Genomic DNA, 25,617 nt, shown 5'->3' with positions numbered 1-25,617 from the left:
ATGAGGAGTCTTGGTCTGGCTTGGACTTGCGCTGGTTTTGTGCATGCCCTCAAAACCACTGTGAACTCATGTGTGCAACTGCCCTGCTGTCTCTAGATGTTTCCTTGTAGTCATCCATTGCCTCTGGCTCTTACAGTCTTCCAACCCCCTCTTCCGCAACGATCATTCAGCGGTGAGCAGTGTGTGTGTGTGTGTGTGTGTGTGTGTGTGTGTGTGTGTGTGTGTGTGTGTATGCAGTATATATAAGTATCTATTTCTCCATATTTTGGTCATTTGTAGGTCTCTGTGTCAATCACTATCTTCTGCAAACAGAAGTTTTTCAGGTGAGAACTAAGAGATGCAGTAATCTCTATGAGTGGTCCATATATCCAAACACAGTCAGATCCCAGGCTGCCAAGGCTACTAGAGAAACCTCTCACAAAAACTAACCAAACAAACAAGCAAAATTATATTTGGGCATCACAAAGGGCAGCTTGAAGTGTTTTCAACAAAGAACACAAAGTTGGGTGGAAAGGAGGACAGATCTGTGAAGAGTTGGGACCCGAAAGTATGATCACAAAATATCAAAAACTCCAAATTTGCAAAGAACAAACTTTTTGAAATGTAAAATAAAAATGTGGAAAGATTTATGTTATTTCCAAGTCACAGGAAACTAATTTCAGATTTAAATACCTTCAATGTTTAGCCGAGCTTTCAGCTTATTAGATAAACTAGGTGGTAATCTTTTAAGTTCTGAGTAACTTGAGAGGAAAAGGGAGGCATTTGAGGCAAGGGAAGGGAAAGAGAAGAAAAGAGAAGAGAAGAGATTTCCCCTTTTAACTCCCCCTCTTTTCCTGAGAAAAGTTGTAAGATACACTTTCACTCCAGCAAGGCTGGAAGTGGGGGCTGGGGTGAGCCCATGCCTGTTATACCAGCACTGGGGAAGCTAAGGTAGGATGGCAGCAAGTTCAAGGCCTGTTTTGGCTATTTTGCTTTGGCTATTTGACTATGGTAAGGCCTCGTCTAATAAAAAGGGGGCAATATAACATGATCCTTCCATCTCTGCCCACCCCAAGTCTACTAAGAGTGATGAGTTATTTTAGAGGGAAACCTGCCTCTTTTTGACTGTGTTAGTGGCATGGGGAGACAGGAGTTTTCCCTGCCAGCTCTGTGTAGTGAAAGCCCATAAGGAGGATAGCAACAGAACACAGATTTAGTTCTTCTTTTTCTGGTAACTCTTGCTGTTACTTGGAAATCTCTCATTACTGACATAGGACACACATCATCAATCCATAGATCATGCTGCTGAGGCCAGGACTGTGTGTGCTGAGGTCCTGCTGCAGCCTGGGTTCAGGTCCTGAGACTGGGAAAGGGGCATTGGCATGAAGGAATGAATTGTCTGACCATCAGACGAGTTTCACACAAGTGACCGGCTCCAAATAGCTCCAGTCATTTATATTTATTTATATTTCAGAAACAAGCATGTTTTTCCATACTAACAAGCAAGTTTTTGCCATTCTCCAATGTTAGCCTCCAGCAAAAACAAATATACCAAATATGGGGTTTCCCCCCCCAACTTTTACATCAAATCATCTTTAAACCAAAAATAACACTTATCATTTTTCTAGCCTGGCAGAATATTGAGCCAGGCACACCCTCTCTTTACAAAACTAAAAAATGGGGAACATAGGCACACATTTTCAAGAATATTATTGCCCAAAACACATTAACAGAAGTAAGGGTGATCTGCCTCCAATCAGGTCACAACTGAATCACAACAGCTCCCAGGGACTGAAGTGACAGCTGGCACCCCCTAGACAAGAAACCTGAGAATCATTAACTCCCAAAGAATTTTAGGGGAAAATATTCAATAACAAATGGGATTTCCAGGAATGATCACATCTGTCCCATACGTGATTGACAAAGTGACACTAAAACCACAAAGCGAATCATCAGTATTACCAGAGAGAAGAGAGCATGCAGGCTGTGTGGTCCCAGCAGTATTCTATACTGCCCCGAAGTCCACTGGTCCTTGCCAAGTGAGACTATCACTGCAGGGTTTTGTATCATCTGGAGACCTGCTGGACAAACACCATATACTGGTCCAAAACTGGCTGCATGGGACCCAATGTGTGTGTAGCACAAATCCACTATAGGCTGCTATGAGTCTCCACTGAGACTAGATCTAATCCCTGCCTCTCTGCCTCCCTGCCCCCTGCCCCCTGCCTCCTTTTCTCTCCTCTCCCTTTTCTCTTCATCTTCTCCTCCTCCCCTTCCTCCTCTTCTTCTTCTATTAGACTCTGACCTGCTAGAACAGAAACAGAACCAACACTTGTGGAAATAAAGTATTGAGCTTCAAAGTAATACCACATCAAAGGGCTTGTCTTCCTAAGAGCCCTATATAGGGTTTTGGTTCTTATATAGATAGAAGGGATGCTGCCACCCTGCATCCCCAGCAGCCTTCTCTACTAAGAAGGGCAACAGATTCTCTATTCTCTATGGGGGGACCCCTCAGGGGGTGTCTCTCCCTCAGCAAGTACATGCACATTCACAGGTGCTAGTCATAAAAATGACTAAATTAGCACCGTTTTCAGACTATACTGTGAGAAAAGCAGGCTGCTTAATAGAATGCATATATTGTCAACTCAGATTGCCTGAGATATTTCATTGCCACTAAGATATAAAAAGGAACAAAAAACAAACAAACAAATGAAAGGAACCCCTCCATGTGGGTTTTCTGGTTCTGCACTCTGAACTTTAACAATTATGTTAAATAAAGGACAAAGAGGGGGTTATCAATAATAACTCATCAGGGCAAGTGTGTTCTGCACCCTTCATGTGCCTCAACCCCTTGAAATAGTACCATTGTCTTCTTAGATGGAGTTGGCCTGGCAACCTCTGGGGAATCTTTTAGCCTTCCTCAAAAATCATTTACAATGAACGAGCTCCTTTCTCTCCGTAGACAGTACAAGCTATATTCCCGGTTGTCTACCAGTGATAAGCACACCAGTGTCATTTTACCTGACTTGAAAGGGTCATCCGCACTGTCAAGCCTAATTAACCTGTCTCACTCTCACACAAGAAAGGAAGGTTACCGAAAGGTCACATCGCTTTCTACCTTGGCTTCGCGGGTACAATGGTCCGATCAAAGGCCATCAAAGGAGACCCTGAAGTTGTAGGACACTGGCATAGAGCCACATGGCAGCTCCTGACTCCATGCGGGAAGGCCCCAAAACCAAGAATGGATTTATGTGTACCCACCCTATCCCGTGAGACTAAGAGGCCTCAGGCTGCCTCTCAATTCTTTAACAGGGCTATAAAAATTGTAGTATACTTTAAATGTTCATGGCTAACAAATGAATGCTTTTAATATAAAAGCAATGCAATGAAATAGAGATTTTCATAAAATAAGTACAAGATTTATAAAAAATATCTGGATTGCACTATAGGCAGCATACTATACTGGGAAAGAAGCTTAGCTTCAAATGGTGGATATCTTTTGTCAAGCACATCTGTGTACTTTTTATACTTCTTTTGAGGAATATTACCAAGTTCCAATTTGAAAACTGGTGAATAGGAGCTCTGAAAAAATTGCCAATAGCTCGCTAATGTTGAGCTCCCCAAAATAGGTCCCATGCATGCATATTTCAAACTAACCAGAAGCTTAATCATTTGTTCCACAGAGCTGAGACCGAGGACAGTCCATGGGATCCTCAATATCTGTTTGTACAGTTGATTCTAGAAGAAAGTAACCCAGAATCTCATTCATGTATTGTCTTGATTATCATTGGAAGGGGTCAAAAAGACTTTAGGTGCATAGCTATGTATGTGTACCACTGTGGCCCTTACTTCCTCAGGTGATATGTTTTAATGTCTATAAATCTGAATGTCTGAAAAAATGAAACTGGGATTATTTGGCTAGGATGGAAGAGAGTTGGCAAATTGTAGATGTTCTACTGGTTGAAGGTCATTTTCTCAAAATTCTATTTCTCAGAAAAGTGCACATGTACACACTCACACACACTTGAGCACACACACACACACGTATGTCCATATAATTCTTCCACATATACTAACACATATTAATATTTGAGTCTGGGTTAGACACGATATGGCATTAATGTTAGTACAGACTTTATCAAAAATATGACCACATTCTTAGATTTAAATTTCGTAATTCTAGCAAAAATGCAGTTATCATAGTCAAGACAGGTTTCTCTGTAGCTTTGGAACCTGTCCTGGAACTAGCTTCATCAGATTGGCCTCAAACTCACAGAGACCTGCCTGCCTCTGCCTCCCTAGTGCTGGAATTAAAGGCCTTCATCACCACCCACCTTTTTCCCCCCTTTTTTTTTTCTTTCCTTTTCTCTTCTTTTTGAGACAGAGTTTATTTGCATAGCCCTGACTGTCTTAGAACTCACTATGTAAACCAGGCTGGCCTCAAACTCAGAGATCTGCCTGCCCCTGCCTCCCAAGTGCTGGGATTAAAGGCGTGTGCTACCACTGCCTGGCAGACATTAAGTTTTATAGAAACAGCCAATTTTGAATTTAAACAGAATATGACTTATGAACAGCATATAACTGAAACATGAATTCTAAGACATAAAGCAGACAGCAATTCAGGTTAATTAAGAAACACTTTAATTTTTAATCCTGTAAGATGTTTTCACGTGTGCAGTTGTGTATGTGCCCATGTGTGTGAGTATGTGCTGCATGGGACTGAGCCAGCTACCAAGCCACATCTCTCTCTTTTCAAAATTTCATTTTGCATTCCAACCACAGTTCTCCCTCCTACACCTCCTCCTGACCCCCTTGACTCCTCCTGACCCCCCCCCACTGATCCCTAGCCCATCCCCATTCCTTTCCTCCTCATAGGTAAGGACTCCCATGAGGACTCACATTAGTCTGGTACAATAAGTTGGGGCTGGGCCAGGCCCCTCTCCCATGCATTAAGAAGCCACATCTTGTATATGATGAGCTGAGGCTCATCAAACTAATGCTCAATAGGAAACCTGAAAGTTACCTCCATGGAAAGGTTAAATACTTCTCCATTCCAGCTATTCTGTAGACTTCTGTTTTCATTTTGTTATTTTACGTGTGTGTGTTTTGCCTGCAGGTATGTGTGCACACCACGTATATGCCTGGTATGTAACGAGGTCAGAAGAGGGCATCGGATCTCTGGAACTACAACTGTGGACGATTGTGAGCCATTATGTGGGTGCTGGGACCCAAACCCAAGTCCTCTGCAAAAGCGGCAAGTTCTCTGAACCACTGGGCCACCTGTCCTGCTCCTCTTCAGTTTTATTTATACAAAAGAGACTAAAAATTAGAGGAATTCTGGCAGAGTGAGCCAAGATTCAATGATCTCCTGTGGAAAGAAAAGAAAAAAAAGAATAATAATTTTTCAGATGGGTTATCAGGATAAAAGGGACTATTGTTTTAAATGTACATGTGAGTGTCATTTGAATACAAGGAATTACATTAAATCATTTTAGATTGTATTTCCTCAGACCCTTTATTTATGAATGTTTTCATAAGTGCACCAAGGAAGGGAGGGACAGAAGGTTGGGGCTGATTGCTTTAGCAAAGGAAGGCTCAGGTGAGTTTTCAAAAGGAACTCCACGTGTCTGTCTGTTCATTAGATGACAGTGAGCAACTCCATAGACACTGGCCTTAAATTAGAGTCCAAAAGGACTTGGTATGGACATAAGGAAATACTTTGTGACTATAAGGATGGCGAAACCTGCTATTAAGGGAAATCATGGAGACAAATAACAGCCACAAATAAGTCAATTTGTGATGCCAAATTGACCAAGGAGGAAAAGAAGCATGTTTAGTTTTCAGAACGGGACTGTTCTGAACCATTCAAACCTCTTTCTTTATTAAGTTTATATAGTTTTGGTCTCTATGGTATTATACTACTAAATTTTTTAAAAATATGTTTTTTAAAAAGGAGAGACAACATCTCTTCTGGGGAAAAGAAAGCAAAATGAATCTACTAAAAACAGAATTCAAGGATAGTTATTTGTAAATGACTGAGAAAACTTTTGTGAAGACAATAAACTCTCTTAGCCATTGCCTTAGTGAAATCAAATTCACCCCATACAGGTTCCTTTTCTGTTTTCTTCATAGTGCCCCCAGCACCCTGCAACAACTCCCCTATTTTATATTTGAGTTCCACCCCATCATGCTAACATGGGGCCACAGCACCCCACTTGGCTCAGCAGTAGTAGGCATCTGGAAGTCCTAGATGTCTCCCGTACCTATGCTTCGTGGAATAGGTGGAAATCCCAATGGTTTCGTGACCCTAGCTTCAGCAGAGTTGTACTTTGTTCTTGTCTTTAAAGGAATGAGACCATCTCTGTGACAACTCAATAGTGACAGCAATGTAACCTGAGTGCAGTCAGAGGTCACTGACCAAGCTCCATGCTGTATAGCAAGCTTATCAGGGCCATCTCTTGAAATAATAGTCACTTCCAGGTCTCCTTCATCTTCTCCACTCTCTGCCGTCCTCCCTCCTCCCCCACCAGAGCCCTGCCTCCCCTCTCAGGATGCATCCTTCAGCAAGGGTCTCTTTTTTCTTGGGCTTTTCCTGTCACTATCACAAAGCCCCAATGTCCCTTGCCGAGTATTTTCATCTACCCTTGAGCCCAAAGCCACTCTTATCTCAGGTAAAAAGAAAAGAAAAAGGAATTTTCCTGTTTCAAGTATCTTTCTTTAGAAAGGGAGAGGGAGTGATTTTTAGCATAAATGATACATCGAACACATTGGACAGAGTTTCTAGAAGAAGCAATGTTGTTTCATAAGTTCCCTTAGGGAATATAAGTTTGAAAATGCTTCCACTAATATAGCGACTCATTTCTGTAGGCAGCATTACTTGGGTTTTTGGGCAGTTGACTCACAGCTCAATTTTCTGACACATAGAAGTGGACTGTCCAACAAAGGTTTCCATTGAATTTTCCAGAATGATTATCAAAACAGACTTGCACCATGGCTGCTCCATGTCTTATGATATTACAACCACTTACTATTTTAGTTAATCTCTTATGGTAGCAACTATAACTGGTTTGTTGTCAGAGATCAGTTTGTTTAGATACAGACAGAGTTTCCAGATATCTTCCAGAGTTAGGTCTATTTAATGAACTCTCTATTCAGGGTTTACCTGTAGATATCCTAGCTGCTTTGCAGGGTGAATACAGTATTAAAACACTATACAAAACTGGGATGCGCTGGCACACATCTTTAATCTTTAATCCCAGTACTTGGGAGGCAGAGGCAGGTGGATCTCTGTAAGTTCAAAACTACCCTTGTCTTCAAAGTGTGTTCCAGGACAACCAGGACTATACAGAGAAACCATGTCTCAAGAATAAACTAACAATCAAACCAAACAAACAAACAAATGAAGGGGACCTAAGGGGACCTGGAGTGAGTAGGATTAAGAAAATGATCTAATGTGAAAGCTTTGTAGACCCGCTTCACATTAGCAAAGAGCTAGATTTTGTTGGTTTGCTTGTTTGGTTTGTTTGTTTTTTATAGAGCTGATTTTATTTGGGGGACTGGTCGCTGACATGGTTTGCCAGTCAGTCTTCTCTCCTTGGCTGCAGAGCCATGCCTCAGCTCTGGGGACCTAACGTGCTAAAGCTTTCTTCATTAGCTATTTAATAATGCCATACATGTTTACACGGTAAGATTGTTAGAGACATCTGTTGTATTGGTATTGGCAGCAAGCCCATCTCTAAATGCAGATTCTATTTTGTCATTTGGTCATTGGGAACTTAAGAGGCAAGTGTAACTCTTCTCTTGATAGTATGGAGTTGAGTTTACAGGTTAAAAAGTAAGATTGTGGGCCAGCTACGCGGCAGGTAAAGGCACCCGCTGAAAAGATGACCAGAGTTCAGTTCCCAAAAATTACGTGGTGAAGGGAGAACCTACTCCCACGAGTTGTCCTCTTTCCACATGGGTGTTGTGGCATGTAAACACACACACACACAATAAAGAACGTTTTAAAAATCTTTTTTTTTAAAGAAAGGAAAATGTTCTAAGACTGAAGCCGGTCCTTTGACGCTTCACCATGCCCTACGAGCTTCCTGTATCATCTAGGCTGAGGTCTTGTTAATTTCATCTCTAATAACTTTACTCCCACAGAGTACAAAGCAGACACTTCTGTCTCCTGTCTGCTCCTCACAGCCTTTATCTTAGGCATACTTCTACCCAGCCCTCTCAGAAGAACACTTGCAGGGTTCCTGTGCTCATTTCTCTGGAGTTGATGTTCAGATTTTTCTTCCTTGGAGAAGGATCTCTACCTATCTCCCCTGCCATCTTCTCCTAACCTTGTGTTAGTTTTTCCTATGCAATTCAGTCACTTACAGTGCCTGGCAAAGGGTGGGTGCTCGATAAACATCATTGAATTAGTGAATGGATGGATGATAATGATAGTGTAATGGGGGCTCTGGGCAGATTTGAAGATGCTGCTATAATCTCATCTCCTTTCCTTTCATTGTTTTCTATTCTCCCGTCTTCAATGTTGAATAACCTCGCCTCTCCATTCATTCACCACTGTGTGCTACTCAGGACACCATGATCTCTGCTACACGCCCTAGTTAGGAGAGGTGGGTCCCTGAGAACACCACAGATGGCAAACTCAGCAGGTTTCTTTGTTTTAGCAGCCATTTTAAACACTGTAGAAAGATACCTTTCCTAACAGGTTTCAAATGGAAACATTTTTATAAGACTTTTGCCTAAATAGGTGACATATTTGGGGAATATAGAGGATCGAATTCAAATCTCTTTTGCTAAACTCTTCTGTCTAGATACATTTAAGAAGGAATTTGGCTATGACAATAATTTGATGATCTTCATTTGGAGAAATTTTTTGAAACATCCCAAATCCTGACTAAGGCAAATAAAATTTCTTTATTTATATATTCATAAGAGTCAGAGGACTAGCCAGCATGAGAGTTCTATTCAGGCCAACAGGTATGGGAGCTATGGAGGCCTCCCACAGGGGTCCTCCTGAAGGTTACTTCAAGTTCTGGAGCTTTGGGGTCTGCCTCTAGTGTGTCAAGGATTTCAAGAACTACAAAAGCATTTATGTTGTCTTCTGATTAATTGAACATGCTATATGCATGTTATATAGTCATATGCTGATGTTTTAAATAGCAAAGAACTGCATATCTTTGTTGACCACATAAAATTATAATGAAGCTGAAAATTTCATGTTGCCTAATGACCTTGAAATGCAATAAAATTTTCTGGGCGTGTAAAGGTATAGTGCCTTCAATTCCACACAGGCCATACTATTGGAAAACGACAATGAGTAGCTAGATTATTGGTCTGTATATTTACTATACTATATATGAACATGTTTGAGTGTAGTTCTTATTTATAAGAAGTTTACTGTGTAACAACATGCTGTGTTACTCAGCAGCTGCCTCATACCATGCTTACTCTGTGTCTTGATTGTACTGAGAGGCCATGTGGAGTAACTACTCTGCACCATCCATGTTTATGAAGTGTACTTGGTCATGCCTTTACAAAAATAAAACTACTGAATGACACACCCATTAAATCTGATGCCATTGTTAGGATGCATGTCTGTAGTTATCATGGCAGCTAAGAGGCTGTATCAACATATCCACCTAAAAAACACAGGAGTTGTTTCTACTTCATAAAACAGTGTAGTGGTACTCTGTCAGGGATGCACGGCCCTGTCAGTTGACCTGAGAACCACTTTTCCACCACCTCATCCAAGACCCATGTGGAATCACTGAGCTCCTAAAAAGTTGTCTGAGAACCAAGCTGGCAGGCTCTTTCTTTCCTTATCAATGCTCGTGTCCATAACTAGACCCAGTTATTGTCACTTCTAAGCCAGAGGAATGAAAAAGGGACGGAGATGAGTGCTTTCATCTCTAAAGACATGATCCAGGTGCTACAAATAATGTGCTTTTCTTACACCTCAGTGGTGAGAATTCAGTCATATGACATTCCTACAAAAGAGCTCTAGCTGAACATGTGCCCAGTTCAGCTTGGTGGGTTTCAGCAGAGTGGTAACAGTTTTTTAACAACCTAGATTATTGTTTAGATTTTAGGCCTCAGGAATAAGTCCTCTGGGTAATATGAAAGACATTTTCACATTCTTGGCTGGCCAGGAGTTTTAAAACAACTTCGTCGAGTCTGAAAACTTTCCTACTTCACGCCTCCTGGTTCTACCTGAGTGAAGGCAGTAAGTAGCTGGTTCCCCAGGGCTTCCTGAGGACCTGTTTCCTGAGGGTGAGTACCTGGAGGCTGCCTTAGCATGTGATTTTGGGAGAGCGGTTGCCCTGGTTCTGGTTTTATTGAAGTAAACCTGAGTGGGTGTGCCCAGGCAGATTTCTTGATGTGAATTAGGCAGAGCGCTGGGCTCTGCCATTTCTCAGCCTTTCTCTCTTGCCCTGCCAAAAAATCATGTTACTCCCTGATGGTTTTGTTGCCAGGTTCCTACTGACACAGTGGGAGGTCACCCATTTACTTATGGACTTTTGTTCCCCGAGACGGTGGCAGATAAGGGTGGGGAGAAGAAGTTATAAACTTTGTTATCAGGCATTGTACCGTCCTGATACTAGGTAAAATACCTGGATCTTATAATGGGGGAGGGCAGTGGTTGTCTCTCACCCCTGCACTCTGATCTTTCTCATGTTTCTTACCCCAGGGACATCTGTTGTCCTGGATTTGAAGTTCTGTCTCCAAGGTAGGAGTAGAACACGTGCTGTACTCATCAAATCAGCTTGGACATTTTGAGTTTCTTGGATAAGTAGATTGTCAGGTGAAAAAAGACATCCATATACGGAGGTGACAACCAGCCTTGGTAGCCATGGAGAGAGCTATGGGGGCTTTTCCAACTCAGGGAAATGGGGAGAATGTGTGGTGTCTGAAGTCCTTGGGATACTTCCTAATTGTTTCCAAGCCTGTTGCTGATCATACATGAGCTACTGCAACAAGAACTGGAAACCAGGCATTCAGCTTCCTGGGTATTGACGGTTACTCTACCAGGCAAGTAGTCTTGATTGGGAAAGGATGGCTGACCATGGAAGAGAATCTGGGTGATGGAGGAGAAAACAGTATCATTTACAACCACAGGGTAAATTGTAGCATTGTGGGTTACATGTGTGCTTAACAAATTATTCTGCTAATTATTTTAAAACTATCACATGAAGAGTCTATGACAGGTGGAGATAAAGTTAACGTAGAACACAATGGCTATGAGCAGTGCTTGGGATGGACAGGGTTTGACAAAGCCAGTGTTAGTATACATTCCCTGGCACTCACTGTTTACTCATGTGTCAACTAGGCTCCCAACTGACAGTATCTGCGATGCTTCTTAGAGGCTCTCTGTGATCACCAGAGCCCACTCTACCCATGCAAAAGAGGGCAGGGTGTCAGGGAATCAAGATCCCCAGGGAAGAGTGTTTAACTGCATGGATATCCACAGGGCAGGGGTGTCAGGGAACCAAGATCCCCAGGGAAGAGTGTTTAACTGCATGGATACCCAACTTCCTTTGAGCTGATTGGGCTTGGTAGCATGCACTGGGAGTAGAAGGAGGGAAGTGGGGTACAGTTAGGATGTTTTTTTATACAAAATTCCAAGGAACCCTGTTCTAAAATCGTACCAGGCTCCTAGGTCACTTTGTCAAAGTATGATAGAATCAGTTTTATTTGTTGACACACAATTCAAATATTTGGACCCTTGAGACACAGTCCTCAATTTGTTATCTTTCCCCCAAAGCCAGAAAATGTTAGGGACAGGCCCGGAAGTCACTATGTAATCAATGGCCTTGAAGAGCAGAGAGGAGCCATGCACAGGAGCCCAGCGGTTCACAGCCTCTGTTCCAGGGCTTAAAGAAAGGCACGGGGGACTTGGACACTACTATCCTGATGAAAAGATGGAAGTCACCGGTGATGATTAATCACTGGCTTGTCTCCTCTTTATTATCACTGCTTTTCACTAAAGCAGCTGGTAATTGGATCCACCACTGCACTCTGTTCCAAAAGAGGACAGCTGTTGCCATTAGCACATTCCTCCAGCTATAAATGGCCAAGGCCATCGCCTGAAGTAAGAGTCATCCATTACTTTGCTACCTCCAGGCTAAGGCCGGTCTGATACCTTCCATATATGGAAAAGTGCTGAGCTTGGACAGCAGCATCAGCTCATGTGTGACTCTCACGCTTGGCTGTCATTGCTACACAGAGCGTGTTCATGTTATGAACAACATGGCAAATGGCTAATCTGGTTAGCACTCTAGGAACATTTCAACATGGACAAAAGAACATATGTGTCCTACACATATACATGGGCAAAAGGATGTATTCATTTCTAACTTTGTGTGCAATCATCTTAAACAGTGGAAAGCAAGTATTTCCCCTCCCCCTCTGTCGCCACACCCTACCTTAGGCACTGTACAGACACTTTCCAATTTAGCATGGTTCGATGTGGGACTTTTACTTTATAATGGCATGAAAGTGTATTAGTTAGCCTTCTGTAACTGTGACAAAATACTTGAGAAAATGAACTTAGTAAAGGGAACAGGTTTGTTAGCCCTTCCCTTATAATGTGATCTACGACTTCCTTGTATGTCATCCTAGAGCCTTCATCCAGTGGCTGAAGGAAGCAGAGGCAGACACCTACAGCTAAACACTGAACTGAACTACTGGAACCCAATTGCAAAGAGGGAGGAGTGATGAGCAAAGGGGTTATGACTTGGCAGGTGAAACCCACAGAAACAGCTGACCTGAACAAGGGGGAGCTCATAGACCCCCAGACTGATAGCTGAGAGGCCAGCATGGGACTGATCCAGACCCCCTGAATGTGGGTGTCAGTGAGGAGGCCTCAGAATCCTTTGGGGCCTCAGGCAATATATCAGCATTTAGCCCTGTCATCCAGATGGACTTTGGGAGCCCATTCCACGTAGAGGGATGCTGTTTCTGCCTGGACACATGGAGGAGGGCCTAGGCCCTGCCCCAGATCATATGACAGACTTTCAAGACCCCTATGAAGGGCCTCACCCTCCTTGAAGAGTGGAGTGGGGATTGGGGGAGGGCTGAAGTGGGGCCGGAGAGGAGGGGAGGGAGTGGGAGCTGGCATTAACATGTGAAGCAAACTTGTTTCTAATTTAAATTAAAATAAATAAATAAAATAAAAATTCTTTAAAAAATAAATAAAAAAGAAGATAGTCTGGATGGCATAGGGTGGCACACACTGTAAGAATCAGAACCACTGGAGAGGTCTGAGCTGTGCCTATGACCCAGTGTACATGCACTATTTCACAAGTCTTTTGGTATCACATGATATAAAGATCAGTTATCAAGGGGAAGGCAGATACCCAAAGAAAAATAAACAGATATATTGTTTTTGGTGTGTGTGGGGGTGGAGAATGTATGTGTATGTGTGCGTGGGTACACACATTGCGGGAGGCCAGAGGACATCCATCTTTTTCCTTTCCCTCTCCTATTCCCTTAAGGCAGGGTCTCTCTCTCACTGTACCCGGGGCTTGGCTGGCAGCCAGGAAATCTCAGCGATCTTCTTGTCTCTGCTTCCCACAGTACAGAGGTTTCACAGGTGTACAGTGAGGTTTCACAGGTGTACAGTGAGGTTTCACAGGTGTACGGTTCTGGTGTGGGTGCTCTGAATTTGAACTCAGATCCTCATCCTCGAGTTTGTGCAGTCAGCACTCTTACCTACTGAACCATCTTCTAGCCATGAAATGAAATCATTTCTTTAAACAGGAGAAAGAATATAAAGAGAACTTCAAGCGTGGGCATCAACTTCAAGTGCCTCGCTATCTATCTATCTATCTATCTATCTATCTATCTATCTATCTATCTATCTATCTTGATATTCTTACAATACAACCCTGTCTGGCCTGGAACTTAATATATGAATCAGGCTGGCCTTGAATTCACAAAACTTCACTTACTTCACCTCCTACGTGCTGGCATTAAAGAAGTGAACCACAAGAAGTGAACAGAATTGGACTTTTCAGCCCCAATGTGCTTTAGCCTTTTTGTAATTTTCAAATCTGAAAATCAATATTTACTAAGACCACAGAGATTAAAAGATTAATCAGAGAACATACACATATAACACACACATACATACATTGACAAACATGAATAAGACTGAAGTATTTCCTGATAATATAATAAGTTTGCTGCAGCAAAACTATGTATGGAAAACTATTGACCCTGTGTAACTGGAATGGAGAGTTCTGTTTTAATTGTTATGTGTGAATATAAACATATACACTTATATATTATATATACATACACATACACACACACACATATATATATGTATATATATATATAGAGAGAGAGAGAGCTATAAAATACTACCTAAAACTTTTGAACCTGATCTAAAATGTAAGGTAAAGAGGAAATCATGGGGTCTAGTATAAAATTATGCATAAATTAAGTCCTGGCCAGAGACAACCTTTGTCTACACACGACTGTCCTCCAGGGAATCACTGGTCTGCAGTGGATTGAGTGCCCCGTCTGCCCTCCATTATATTCTAATGTTAAATCACTTGGCGGAAGTGTATTTTAATAATGCCTACTTTCTGTTCTGTTTGAAGGTTTCTGTCTAGATAAAATTGTCTTTTGAAATTCCAAAAAAAAAAAAATTAAGTCCTGGCTTGGAACCTTCTATGTTTTCTTGATTAAGGTTTTTGAGTTTCAATGCTTTCATGTTTGAAACTGGCCTAATAGTAGAGAAGTAGCAGCAGCCAAGGCTACATAACTTCTAGGCAGATTCTGCATGCTCAGCTAACATTCACTATTGGATTTAAAAATAGTAGTCAAACATGACCTCACAGTGATTCATGAATATTGTCATCCTTCCTAATTATTTATTGTCCAAGAAAATAGTACATGAACAAGAATGAAAATGCAATGCTGTTCTTTTCACTTTCTTGCTCTTACAGAGTCTATATGTACGCCAGACTGTCCTTGAACTTAGCAAGTTCCAAGGGGACCCTTCATGCACAGTCCTGTCAGCTCAGCCCTGGAGTGCTGGGCATACTACCACACCATTTTTTTTTGTCTTTCAAGACAGGATTTCTCTGTGAATAAGTCCTGGCTGCCAAGTGCTGGGATTAGAGGAGTTTCTTTTCTTTTTCAAAATCATTATTTAAATTTTGTTTTATAAAATGTATTTTGATCATATTCTTTCTCTTCCCCCAACTCTTTCCAGATTCTCCTTACCTCTCTATCCACTCAACTTCAGGTTCTTTATTTTTTTTCTGGCTCTCTCAAAAAACAAAAGCAAAACAAAACAAAAAACCTCAAAGAATGAAAATCAACAAACTAAAAGCAAACAACCCCCCCAAAACCAGTAAGACAAAAACAAAACAAAAAACATGCAAAAACCCCAAACCAAACAAAAACAAAACAAACCCCAAAACCCATGGAGTTTGTTTTGTGTTGGCCAACTACTCCTGGACATAGGGCCTGCCCTAAAGTGTGGTTGATATATACCCATTCTCACTCCATTGGAGGAAACTGATTTTCCCTTTCCTTGCAAATATCAGTTGCAAATAGCTTCATGGTAAGGGGTGGGATGTTGTGTCCACTTATCTGTCTCTGTCCTGAGATTTTTGTCTGTTTTGAACTTTGTTCAGGTCTTGTGTACACTGCCACCATTTCTGTGAGTTCATGGGTCCATCAGTCTTGCTGTATCTGGAAGGTGCCGTTTCTTTGGCCTCATGCACTTAAAATCTTTCTGCCTCCTCTTCCACATAGGTCTTTGAGTCTTGATGGAAGGAGTTAGCTAAAGACATTCAATTTAGGACTGAGTACTCCAAAATTTCTCAGCTTCTGCGCACTGTCCAGGTGTAGATCTCTGTGGTAATTACCATCCACTGGAAGATGAAGCTTCTCGATGAGCGTTGAATGATGCACTGGCCTATTGGTATAGAATGTGCCCATATTTGGTCATCTGCAGTCATTGTATGGCTATGAATAATAGCAGTGTGCTTCCCCCTGGGGCCTATGATCTATTTCGTTTTAGGTTCTTGGCCACTTCATCAGTGTCCTCTGTGAGTTCCATTTCATGCAGTGGGTCTTAAGCTCAACCAGAAAGTGGTTTGTCACCCCCTTAATATTTGTGCCACTATTCATCAGTATATCTTGCAGGAAGGTTACTGTTGTAGGTTATAGGGTTTATAATTAAGTGACATTGATGACTAATTTTCTCCTCTGGTAATATGCATGACCTGAACAAGGGGGAGCTCATAGACCCCAGAACCTTGAGTGTTTAGTCAGTAGGGGGTGAAACTTTTAGCTAGAAGTTCTGCTTCTCTATGTTGGATGGCGTAAGTAAGTGTGTCTTCAGCAATAATGCCCTACTGTCAGGTTGAGAATCAGTAGCCTTCGACAAAGCAACATTTCATTTTATGCCAGGAATTTCTTGTCTACTTTTTATGTTTATTTATCATTTTTCCAATAATTAGGAAAACATCAACAATGAAACCCCAATAATGAAAATAATAGAAAAATTAAGACATTCACAAAAACAAACTTCATGCATATTTTATCTCAGGAAAATAATTTAGTTTATAATGCTGTGTAAGACCATCCCTAGGACTCATAGTTTTGACAGTTGATTACTGTCTCAAGTTGGGAGTTGAAAATAAGATTATCTGGCTGGGCATTGGTGGTGCAAGCCTTTAATTACAGCACTTGGGAGGCAGAGGCAGGTGGATCTCTGTGAGTCCAAGGTTTTGGTTTTTGAAAAACCAAAAAAAAAAAAAAAAGAAAAGAAAAGAAAAAGAAAGGAAGAAAGAAAGAAAATAGGACTATCCCCACATGTTAGTAAGTAGAAAAAATGTGTAATACTTTAAAATTCCTAGAAGGATTGCAGTCCATTACTGAAATGATTGAACCAGAAAAAAACCATCAGTTTGTTCCAACACCCACATTCTCCTCTACAGTTTTGTGTATTAAACCAGAATCAGAAAAGTCAAAGATATACATAATCTTTACAAATGCCTGTAGACAAAAGACTAGATGACAAGAGATGGCCCTGTACTGCCTTGAACAAATGCTCGTGTATAACATGCCCATGAGGGTTGTTTTTAACTCTGGAGGTTGATAAAGGTACCTTGTGTGAGAAAAGTGTCAACCCTGAGTCACTTTCTTCACTGTTGAGTCTTATTATCGAGACACCAGCATGCTGCCAAGTCAGGGTGTAGGTTTAGGAATGATGTAAAGAATTAGAAAACTAGAGACAAGCAGAATTAGGCTTTGCCTCACAAGAGAAACGAATACATATATAGCCGTATGTATCTTCTATGCTGTGGAAACTTCCAAATGGGCAATGTTTGTAGCTATTGGAGTAAAACTGAAGAAAATAGCTAGAAGAGGGCCACTTTGACTTTGGCCTGGAAAGTACCTCCCAGACTGTTCTAGATGAGAGAGTATCTTATGCATGTGGCCTCCTGTACATTGAAATTGAAAGCTGTCTTTGAAATGACAAATTGTACAAAGTTCAGTCTATTATACTTTAAATAGTAATGATGAAATCTCTATATTTAGATGGGTGTCTTCTAATATTTTAATAACAAGGTATATATGCTCATGTTTCTTCCCCTCATACACCCTTATAACCTTGGAAGTTGTGTACTTAGTTTTCCTCCTATAGCCAAAGGCAAACAGTTGTGTTTCTTTTTGGTTAGCAGATGTTATTTGGGAGCCACTCTTATAAGATTCAGATAGGGGCAAGCAGAGACAAGAGAGAAGCATTTGTCACTCCTGGGAGTTCAATCTCACTGGGCACGTGGGCATTTGCTATGCTCAGAGCAGTTTGTTTCTGGGTCACAGCTCTGTTTTGGCACTTCACCCCCTTCTTTCTTAATGACTCAGATTGCTATGTTATGTTGCTTTGGGGTCATACCAATGACAAATATTAGGACACAATGTGCTAGGTTGGAAAGAGTGGACGTGACAGCTAGCACTCACTTTAGTAACATATGAAGGCTGGAAGTCTTAAAATCTGGTGACTCAGCCACCCCAATTACATGTTATGTTCCCATAAACATTTTGCCTTGCCTCCAACAACATGGAGGAGGAGGAGGAAGAGGAACAATAAAGTTTATGACAAAGATTTTGGTGTCTGTAGTCTCTCGGCTAGGACTCTTTGTCATAGTTATAATCAATTCTCAGAATGGATGGACTGATATTAATCTCTCACAACTATTGAAAGTTAGCACACTCCAGACACAGCCCTATTGCTTTCCCTGGCACAGCACGGCTAGAACGTGTTCACCAGGCTTTGTTTTCCCCTTCCCCTTATTGCAAATAGATTTATTTCTCACGTCAACTTGAAATTTGCTTTATAATTAGCCAATACCACTTAAACATGTGCTCTGACAGAAGGGATTCCAGGAGCATTCACAAATGCTATTAGAAGAAACTGTAAAGAGATCAAAAAACAAAACTTAAAAAATTTATCATCTTTAAGTCAGAGCAATTCTTAACTCATATTTTAGAAAGTAAGACACTAAGCAGAAATTTAGAATACAAAAGACAAAGGCTTTGGATGTAAATTTGACCTGCAGAGTCAAAATACCTGCTTCTTCGAGGACTGTCGTAGCTCTGTGTCAGTTAGCTCAGACCCATCATTTGACACTGGGCTTTCATTTAGAGGGACAAAGAATCTGAAGGTTTGACGGGCATTTCACTTTAAAAGTGCTTCTCTGGCATAACTATGGTTGTTATTAATTAGCTCCAATTTTCCTTCCACTAGTAATGCCACTCATTCACATTTTATTGTTTTGTACTTCTACAAAAGCCATCTGTGACATCATAAGTGTTCATGTGTCTTCAGGGGCAACACACTTCCTGAGGTCAGAGGCCTGATCTCCTTCTTCTCTGTAGATCTACTTGTTTTTATTCTGTGTGTATGTTTTGCTTGCATGTATGTCTGAAGAAAGTGTTGGAACTGGGCTTACAGATGGCTCTTAGCAGCCATGTAGGTCTTGGGAATCAAACCCGGATCCTCTGGATGAGCAGTCAGTGCTCTGGCCATTGAGCAATCTCTCTACCCCCTTATATTCTTCTTTGTGTTTATTTTCCTGCTCAATACCAGATACAACACTGGGCCTGTAGCTGGTACTTGGCTGATTAAATAAGTGCTGAATTCAAGAATGAATGCATGAGTGAATGACTAATACACTAGGAGTCTTGGCAATTGGTATTGCTGACTCCAGAAGAGAGCAGAGACGCACAGCTGGACTTTCAGGCACGTATTTCATTTAGTCATCATGACAACTCTATGACAGATGTCTTACTAACATTACCATTTAATAGTAGAAACTGAAACAATGCGATAATGCCTGTGCTCGCGTGGCTAGAATGGCCACAGTTCAAACGCAGAGTCATTTGTTTCTAAGTCCTTTGCTCTGGTCACCCTTCTAAACTCCTGGAGCATCGGTCTGAACTTTTTTCTACCTCAGGTAATACAAAACTAATTCAAATTCACGTGGGCAACAAAAGAGGGTGGGCTTGTTGGGAGAATTGGGGGAGCCCTGCAAAACTAGAGTTGTTTTTAGAACATCGGTTTTGGAGTTGAGGAAGGAAGCTTTCAGGTGTGACCCCTCTCCGCTCAGCTCTAGTCCCACCTCTGGAGGGTGGCTTTTGTGTGTGGCGCCAGGGTGGGGAGAGGCATGATGGTACCCCTGACTCAAATCCTTCCACCTTCATGGTTCTAACTTAACATCTCATCTTCAGCTTTTAATGTCGTGCCATTGCTGGAGTAATCAAAGTAAACCCTTCACATGGCTGTGGAACATAAATTCCTAAAGGGACACAGACCTGCCTGGGTGCCCAGTGGCCAGCCTGCTACCTGACAGCAGGAAAAGACAAGGATGATTCCATCCCCAGGCCGCCATTCAGCATTGCTCCCAGCTCTGCACACGGCTCTCTTCGCTGGTCTTTATAACTTGGTTTCAGGAGGTGACAATATAAAAAATGCACGTACCTAACGTGTTAATGGATGACTGGCTGGTTTCTTAGGACTTGTAAGGACAATGCGGATGAGGTTTGTTTGTTCTGCTCTAGTGGACCTTTTCTTCTCAAAGCAGTCAGAGCGTCTCTAGTGGGCCTTTTCCTCTCAAAGCAGTTAGAGCGTCACTGGGACTAGAAAGTGCAGTGAACCCCCAGCACTGCGCCTGCCTTTCCTAGGCTGTTTTTCCCTTTGAGTTGTTGGGGGTCGAACCCAGCTTCTTATGCATGAGCACTTCAAGGGCTCTACCACTGAATCGTGGTCCCAGCTCCTTCCCAGGCATTTCAACTATAATACTTGGTTTTCTATTTTTTCTTTCCCCCGTAAGAGTCTCTTTGTTTAAACGAACGTTTTTTCAGGTTCCCGACACAGATAAAAGTGGGGCAGGAAACCATTTACTTGTTCATTTGAAGGGATTCTGAAAGGAGCCCAGCACCCTGAACTCCTTCCCTGCCACAGAAGGTCTTCCTTAAGCAGAATTCGAACACATCTACGGATTGGGAGGGCCACACACCAGAAAGCAAACACCAGAAGGCAAGAGCTTGGTGCTGAAGGTCTGGTCCTGCCAGTGGTTAATTGGGCAACCTTCAGGAACATAGTTAGGCCATGTGCTTTTTCAGTGATAAAATTATACTTTCCCTCTCCAACATGCAAGTTGCTATGATAAATACAAAGGTGTTTATAAACGATAAGCTTTATATAAACACATACAGCAAATGCCTCATTGGTTGATATTATTAGAACTATGTAATCTAAAAGCAAAAACAACAAAAGGTGCTATGCTTAAAACCTTTTGGGGTCATCGTTTTGCACTGAAGTTGAATACATATAAGAATACTGGAAGGAAATGAGTATTTTTAGTATATGTAAACAGGACAGTGTCAAGTTTTCTGGCCATCTGTTGTAAGGAAGGTATTTGTCATCGGGAAGTTTGTTGTTAGGTCCTGAAGAGAAGCCCGTAGACTAAGGAAGAAAGTAAGTCTGGAATACAGTACTTCTAAGCGGTTATTAAAATCCCACGGACCCTCTGGAAAAGATCAGTTGAATTGAGTGTCATCACCATCCACCGAAGACGGCTCATTGCTCCGGAGACAAGGTGGGAACTCAGTGAGATGAAAGTGGGGCTGCAAAGGCTCCAGCACTGTTCAAATGCGGTTTCCCCTTGACAAGTGCAGCTATTGGAACCACACGTTCATGAACTAGCCTGGCAAGTAAAAATAAACAAAATAAAACAAAACTCAGTGGTTTTGTGTCACTGGTTTAAATAGTACAGGGTTTCTCATGAAAAAAAAAAAACCAAATCAATAAAACTGTAAGTTAGACTGCACAACTGTTAATATGACTTTACTGATTTTGTAGAGGATTGGAATTCTGATTTCCAAACCCGCAGTGGTTGGCAGTTCATAACTGCCTAGAACTCCAGCTACAGAGTCTCACGCCCTCTTCTGGCCTCCATGTTTACTGCACCCACATGCACATACATAGCCGCACAGGAACAAAAAGAATAAATAAATTAAATAGATTTAAAAATACTATGAAGCATAAAGCCACTAGGGAAAGCAGTGAGATTTATTGTACACTAAGTCAGTGCACTTACATAGACCTCAACTATACTATAAAAAAAGAGATGACCTGTGTTGAGGCTGCCAATCTCAGATTTGAAACAGGCTTACAGAACCCTGTACAGGTATGTATTCCATCTCTTCATACTAGGAGCTGTGCTCTTTGTGTCTGTACATCACCATAAAGACAGCTTTTTCCAGCTCAACCATTTCAATTTAATTTGTCTTTATTTTTCTGGTTAGATCCACTGACTTTATTTCTACAACCATGGAAAAAATAAAACCAATGCACAATTTCTGTTGATTATCTCGGAAACTTCCTGAAAACACCATTTACAAGTTACACCATTTCCCTCAAACAAAGCAGTTTATTCCCCCTCCTTTTTTTTAAGTTCTAGAGGCCTGAAAGAAAGCAGCCCCTCTCCCTGTTGCACAAATCTCAGTGAGCTGACAGAGAGCTGTCTACTTCTCCTGGGAGAATATCAGTGCTACCAAACAACAGCGGGTCTTCAAACTTGGAAGCTCCAAGGCAGGAGGCAGCCAGGGCTCCAGGAGTTTCTAGGCAGTGTTGAGATCTGCCGTCCACTGCTAGTCTTTCCTAACCAGTTCATTTCACAGAGAATGAAAAGGGCTTGGACATTCAGTGCAGGGTTAGGTGATTGGAAAGTCAGAGGTGTTGAGTTACAAAAGAATCCCTGGATACATGAAGTTAAAGGCTGACCACATCACTCAAGATCAGTGGTTCTCAACCTGTGGGTTGTGACTCCTGGGGAGTGTTGAATTACCTTTTATAGGGGTCACCTGAGACCATCTGCATATCATTATTTATATTATGATTCATAACAGTATCAAAATTACAGTTATGAAGTAGCAACAAAAATAATTTTATGGTTGGGGGGGTCAGTGTAACATGAGGAACTGAATTAAAGGGCCACAGCATTAGGGAGATTGAGAACCACTGCACTAGATTAACATGGTCTCATAGCTCCTTTGATTGAGAAGCCATATATACATATATATACACAAATTAAGTTGTTGTTCCTCATGAATGTTTTAATCTACACCCTTTGAGTCTTAGAAAATGCATTTCTTACTGCCAGAAAATCCTAGTTCTATATAGGATTTATGTTTTTCTCCAGGAAACAATGGATTACTTAAGTTACTTAAAGAACTCAGGAAGCCTAGCACTGAACCTGCTCCAGGCAAGTGTCACACCGAGGAGACTGAGGTAGCCAAGCAAAGTCACACTGCAAACACCATGGTCACTCTGGAAAATGGAGTGTGTGTGGCCATAGTAGAGCTTTCCACAGCTGTGTGCTCTTCACTAATTTTTCTATTTGCTACACCGTCTCCTGAAATTGTAACATTTTCTCTTACCTGTTTTTCCTTTTGGAATAATCTTGAACCTTGTTTCCACCCCCTTTTAGAAACCGGAAATAAATTTGTTCATACAGTATATCCTGAGTAGTTTTTCCTCTCCTAACTCCTCCCAGATCCTTCCCACTTTCCTGCCCACCCAATTCACACTCTTTCTTTCTTACCCTCCTTAGAAAACAAATAGACATTTAAAAATAATAAAAATAAAATAAGATAAAATAAAAACAAACAAAACAGAACAGGACAAAATAAACAACCAAGGAGAAAAAAAAGAGCCAAAAACAAAAACAAAAATCCAAGAAAGCTATAGATGCAGAGGCACACAAATTTGCAAACATAAAAATTCCATAAAAGCGCAAAGTTGGAAACTATAGTACAAAAGCAATAGATCTGTAAGGTTAAAAATAAAAAATACAAAATAAAAGTGCTCAGACAAAGCATTATAAGGCAAAAAAAAAAAACCCTTCTAAAAATACTATTGAAGTACTAAAAACATGCCTAACTCCAGCTAACATAACTTTCAAAATGTACAAAATCTACAAAGGCACAATGTTCATGTCAACAGGAAATGAGGACTGTCAAGCAATACATTGATAAACTCCTACCTCCAATGGATTGACGTCACTAAGGTGCCTTGCGTGGAATTAGGTCAGCATCATTCTTACAGACCTTTCTCCATGTCTGTCCTTAATATGCTGTTTTACAACTACATACCTCTGCACTGACTAAATGGTGTTTCTTCCTGGGAAATGTTTGGTCTTTTTTGCTGGTATGCATGTATTTGTATATTATGATACAGAATATACAAACAATGAGTTGGTAAAGAGGTTTGGTTCTTTTCCTCAAACATAGTTCAGTAAATAATAAACTACTGCCATCAGAGTTCTTGTTACATCATTTTAAAATTACCAACATGCTTTCTGAAAACTTGTTCATGTATAAAGAGCAGTTAAAGTACAAATGACTTGTTACTGCTATGGCTTTGACTATGGATTTGTTCCACAATTTCTTAGTCACTCCAAAGTGTCTGTATTTCCAATATGAATTGATATATTGATATACATGCAAGAATCGGATGGCATTATTATACTATTCCCAATACTATGAATAATGCTTTCAACTAATGACCCTTTTATTTGGTGGAACAGACTTTTCTTTTTCCCCGATGTCACTTCTACTAATATTCTTTTCTCAAGAAACAAAGCATGTTCTGTGTTTAGTGGTTGTTCAGAGCATACGTCATATTGCATCACTGCCATCTAAACCTGCCAGCAAGCACTGGAATCTGCCATTCTGAATCTCAGGGACAGGTATTTAGAATCTATATACACTTGAAAAAGAAGGGAAGTTACACTGAAATGTACTGTGCCATGTGTTTCAATTAAAACCTTGTCCAAATTCGGACCATCATTTATTAGAGCCGAGAAAACAATTAAACATATTGTGACTTCCTTTCTTTCTCTTTCTGCAAACAATTGGGAAACAGTTAGATCATATTCCAGCATGTTCAGAAATATTTCAGATCATTAAAAAAATGATTTCCAAAATGGTTGGCTCTCTATGTAGCATATAATTAAGTTTGCCTTTTCTGTAAATATATTTAAAACCAACTACTGTAGAAGGTGAGGAATTTATTTTAAAATGCTTTATTTTTATCTACCAATGAAAAAAATGTGGATTAATTAAATTTTTTCTCTTTCTTTTCTTTCCTTTCTTCATTTCTTTCTTTTTTCTTCCTTTCCTTTAGGCATTGTTTCTCACTGGGTCTGAAGCTAACCTGTTGTTCAGCAAGCCCTAGCTACCTTCTTGTCTTCACCTCTCTAGGGTTACAGATATATGTGGACACACTGGCTTTTTTTTTCTGGAGTAGTGTGTGTTTGAACTCAAGTCCCAATGCCAGAACAACAAGTACTGAACCCACTGAACCACAAATTAGTCTTTTTACAAACATAGAAATAGCAGAGGTTTGATTTTATGTAGTCAAAATGCCCAGATTATTGGAGAAATAACTGAGAACAGGGTTATGAGCGATAACAGTGTTCAGTTGCCATGCAACTTAATATGCAACAAAAAATGTGTGCTTGCAATTTCTGAATGGGGTGAATTTCTCTGTCTGTTCCAGTTCCACAAAGCAATGTTAAGAGTGCATTTTTACAAATTGGTGCTAATTGATAATGGAAATTATTAGGAAGAGACTATGTAGGATATTAGTGAACCCATACACTTATATCTGGTATATTTATTTATTTGATGTGTGTACACGCACGCACATAACTGTGCACAGATGTAGACCTTCCACAGTGCATATGTGGAGGTCAGAGGACAATTTTCAGGAGTTGGTTTCGTCTTCTACATGTAGACTCTTGGGACTGAAATCAAGTCATCAGGCTTGGTGTCAAGTTCTTTTTCCTGTGTAGTTATCTCACCAGCCCATAGACATTTATATTTGGTCATTTGCTAAGTCATTTTGCTTAACTTTGAACAACATAGACTGTTGTTCAAGTCATATGAAATATAAGATCTCATTTAATAATTAAATTAATAATTCTATTGCAATGTTGTTCTGTAATGTGGAAAAATACACGTTCTTTGTTTTCGTCAATGTGAAATAAAATTTGAATCAGAAACAGCAACAAAAATTCTCAGAAGTCGTAAAACCAGGAAGTT

The 25,617-nt window shown here is 40.8% G+C and overlaps 1 long non-coding RNA gene across 1 annotated transcript in view; it reads left to right on the top strand.

Moving 5' to 3' along the window:
- Window positions 1-5,446, top strand: part of LOC121134643 — a 33,014-nt gene extending 27,568 nt beyond the window's left edge. The window contains exon 3 of the long non-coding RNA XR_005871742.1: window positions 5,096-5,446. This is a non-coding gene — a long non-coding RNA (uncharacterized LOC121134643). The remainder of the gene's footprint in view (window positions 1-5,095) is intronic.
- Window positions 5,447-25,617: the final 20,171 nt, after the last annotated feature.

Source organism: Mesocricetus auratus, unplaced genomic scaffold, assembly GCF_017639785.1.
Source record: "Mesocricetus auratus isolate SY011 unplaced genomic scaffold, BCM_Maur_2.0 Super-Scaffold_100029, whole genome shotgun sequence".
NCBI classification, from domain to species: domain Eukaryota; kingdom Metazoa; phylum Chordata; class Mammalia; order Rodentia; family Cricetidae; genus Mesocricetus; species Mesocricetus auratus.
Note: the sequence above shows the minus strand (reverse complement) of the source record. Positions and strands in the feature narration are given on the sequence as shown.